General features: G+C 38.6%; 1 pseudogene; it reads right to left on the bottom strand.

Moving 5' to 3' along the window:
• Nucleotides 1-3,269: 3,269 nt before the first annotated feature.
• LOC108376490 (DNA-directed RNA polymerase III subunit RPC10 pseudogene) lies at nucleotides 3,270-3,587 on the bottom strand (annotated as a pseudogene).
• Between the last annotated feature and the right edge of the window lie 447 nt (nucleotides 3,588-4,034).

The raw sequence follows: 4,034 nt of genomic DNA, 5'->3' as shown, positions 1-4,034 counted from the left end.
ATTATTCGATTCGATAAATGGTGATACAAATTCGATTTAATTTGTATTTTTTCAAATTTTCAACAACCTTTTACTGAAAAATTTAAAAGTTTGTCTGTAATGATAGTTCAAATCGAAAAAGAGACCAGCAATTGAACTTACACCGAAGTGATTAATTATCCGCAGCCTATCTTCACAACCAAAAGTAAAAACAAATAACAAGTATTTCTTTCTCAAAATATATCAGCGAAGAATCCAAAAATTTATATCTATTTTCGTTGTATAAATTAAAAATTAACAAAATGTATATTGAAACTAATCTTTTGAGAAGTATAATGTACTTTNGCCACCTCTGATTTAAGCACACAATCATTCTTGGCAGCATTTGCAAGATTCGTGGGGAGGCGAGGTTGCCCAAAAAATGTTTACTCCGACAACGGTATCAACTTTGTCGGAGCTTCGCGATCGCTAAGATCAGAGTTTAAAGCCTTTATGGCCGATGCCCGCAATAACACCATAACAAAATACGCCCATCAAATGCTTACGTGGCATTTCGTTCCCATCGCTGCTCCCCACATGGGTGGATTGTGGAAAGCGGGAGTCAAAAGTTGTATNGCAATAACACCATAACAAAATACGCCCATCAAATGCTTACGTGGCATTTCATTCCCGCCGCTGCTCCCCACATGGGTGGATTGTGGAAAGCGGGAGTCAAAAGTTGTATATGCCACTTCACAAAAATCGCTTCAAACTATAAATATACATTCGAAGAATTTACGACCCTTCTATGCAGAGTTGAGTCATGCCTCAACTCGCGACCCCTCAGTCCCTCTTCAAACCAACCCTCAGACTTAGAGCCACTTACTCCAGGTCACTTCTTAGTCGGCGGGCACCTTCTTGCTCCTCCTGAAATCGACGCTGATGAACACCGTGCGTCGATTGTGAATCGTTGGCAAAGACTGAAGGCTCTACACCATACGTTCTGCAAGAGGTGGAAAACAGAATACCTGTCGGAGCTCCAAAAGCGCAATAAGTGGAAATACCCACAAGCCAACTTGAAAAATGGAGACCTCGTCGTTATTAAGGAGGACAACCTACCACCTAACGAGTGGAGAATCGTTAACCTACACCCAGGTTCAGATAACCGCGTACGAGTCGTGGATGTCATGACCGAAAGAGGGCAAGTCACAAGGCCATTAGTAAAATTGGTCTTATTGCCGCCATATAGAGAACAGGATGAGGAATAACCCACCAACTCTGTCTCATCATCTACATCGTCGTAACAACCATCGCGAATTCCACTTCTCAACGCCCTACGCAATCCCACATCTCAAATGGCAAATATTCCAGCTACCGAATCAATTGAACTTACACCGAAGTGATTAATTATCCGCAGCCTATCTTCACAACCAAAAGTAAAAACAAATAACAAGTATTTCTTTCTCAAAATATATCAGCGAAGAATCCAAAAATTTATATCTATTTTCGTTGTATAAATTAAAAATTAACAAAATGTATATTGAAACTAATCTTTTGAGAAGTATAATGTACTTTATTTTTCGTGCTCTACAAGAGCAAGAGAGATTGTACGAACTTCACGTTACACACTTAAGTAAACAAGACGAGCAGTTCTATTCGAGCCACATTTTTATGCGTCAGAAAGACGAAATTCGTTTTTTGTTTATAAAAAAAAATCGATTTTTATCCGAACTTCAGCACCACAAAGTTCGATTTCGAAAATTCGCCAGTTTGGAGCTAAAATTCGACTCAAATTCGAATCTCGAAGCTTCGAAGACATTAGAACTAAATTATGGCCCAGTTCCTGGTACCAATAGAAATGTACATTCGACCATGCCTACTCAACAAAATATATTGACATATGTATGCATGCACAAACTTAGATCCAGGCAAAGATAGTTAACACTCCCCAAAGTTTCGTCAACACTTATGCACTACTCTCGTTTCCCGGGATCAGATTTGCTGGTGCCATTCAATATTCTGACAGCGATGACTCCGGCACTGGTGGTCGACGCTGAACTAGCCACGGTACTCTAATCTTTTAAGACCATTTAATAGTAGTTCTAGTACTTTCTGTCTCGAACGGCGAGTTGAGTGGTTGAGATACACGAGTATACTACACATTACGAGTAGATTCCTAAGCGAATTAAGTACGTGCACTTATACGTAGGTATTCTAGCTGATGTGTAAACCACAATGCTTTAAATCGCTACCGGCTATTATATGGTAACGACAACGAGCCTTTTGTCGCAGTACGTGAAATATGTTGTTTGTTCGATATCCCGCGCTTTGTTGAATGTTTAAAATCTGAGTACTTCTGCTTTTGAATCATTCCGCAAGATATTGTTGTGGGATAAGATAACAGTGAGAGTTCCAGTAGTCCGAGGCAAGACGGAATCATTTAAATGGTCCGACTTTCCATAGAGACGAAAACCTTCTAAATTTTTTACACAAATCGCAACTGGTTTAAAACAATTTCGTCCTTATTTCATATACAGTATATTTTGCTTTGCTGCCTTTATGCTTAAGTGCACATTTAAGATACCTACCCCAAAATGCGCATCTGAGACATTATTTTTAAAATTTATAAGGAAACTGCTCTGATAGATGCATTCAATATACATGCACATTGGCGATACCTGCCTTAAAAATTATGCAACTAGTATCAATTATCAAAGAAAGTATTACGTTTACCTGCACTGGCCCTACAATTACCTAATTTAACAAGCTTTTATTTATTTTGCTCATATCGCAGAACAAAGAAAATGGCTATCAATTTATGTAGTTATAAAAATAATAAGAAACCATTCGAAAAAAATTTCGCCTGCATTATTTTCTACGTGATAAGTGCTTTTCCATTATTTGATTTCATAGGGATTCGGATAACTTCCTCATTGAAGTAGTAAAGAAAATTCGCTTAAGTGCCTTTTTCGGTTAGGTGCACAAGTTTTTCGTGCAAAGAAGGATGTGCAGCTAAGCAAAATATACTGTAGTCGTTTTATGGCCTCCTCGTTATTCGCAATACGAGCTAGACCATACACAGTACCCGTAGGCAAAGCGATAATCTCCGTTTAATAAATAGCGGCGAGCAACAGTTAAAGCCCTGGGGTCTAGCACGTCGAAGACCCTTCCCCGTGAGGCTGGAAGCATTTTAGTGTAGTATGTCGAAAGAAGGAGTAGGTACCATGGATGCAGATAGGCATCCAAAAGCGTTTTTTTGAACTTTGCAACAAAGCGCATATGACTTAATTTTGATAAGGCGCATAACAGGATTAATCCCTCCAGTTATGGCCACAAATTTGATTGCAACACTTATAAAATGTGGTCATTGGGGCTCATCCGCAGACCGGGTCTGCATTTGCATAGAATAATATTTTTGTGAGAGCACGCAGGACATTCAGCTTGGGTGGAATCTACATTTTCCAATGCGGCTGCACCACCCATGATATGATCAACTTCCTTCAATCGTGGAAATGTTCGAGTTAAAATTTTTCGTTTAATATTACATATATATGGGCAGGTATTGCCTGAAAATCGGTGCGTATCCCAACCATTAATATATTACCACAAGTCGGGCAGAACAATAGCATAATTCCGAAAGATTTCTTGAAGTTTTTATTATTTTAGGTGTATTCATTACCCAAATATAAAAGTTGTAGCACGTTTTAGATGAATTATAACCAAGTAGGGTCAAAGATGGCAAAGACGGAATACGAAAAGCGCTTTAAAGAAGAAAAGATATTAGTTAGATAATATGGGTTGAATAAAAGCTTCATATTAGATTAATGCATATTTCGCGATACTTGGTTGGCTTTTTCCGAGAAATTGGTGTTGCGAGTATCGCCTGCATATGAAAATTCCGCACTTTCCATTCTGCGTACAAGAATTCCCCATTCATCTTTCCGGCGAACTCGGTTATGAGTGTCAAATATGCCGTACTTGAGTGAATGAATGTTCTGGGTGGAATATTTCCAAAGAGAGCTGAAAGGAAAGACAAAAAACTATCAAATTAAAATACAACAAGCAAAAATGCGCAA

This window comes from Rhagoletis zephyria, unplaced genomic scaffold (genome assembly GCF_001687245.7).
Source record: "Rhagoletis zephyria isolate East Lansing unplaced genomic scaffold, Rhagoletis_zephyria_1.1 Rzeph_scaffold_10535, whole genome shotgun sequence".
NCBI lineage: Eukaryota > Metazoa > Arthropoda > Insecta > Diptera > Tephritidae > Rhagoletis > Rhagoletis zephyria.
Note: the sequence above shows the minus strand (reverse complement) of the source record. Positions and strands in the feature narration are given on the sequence as shown.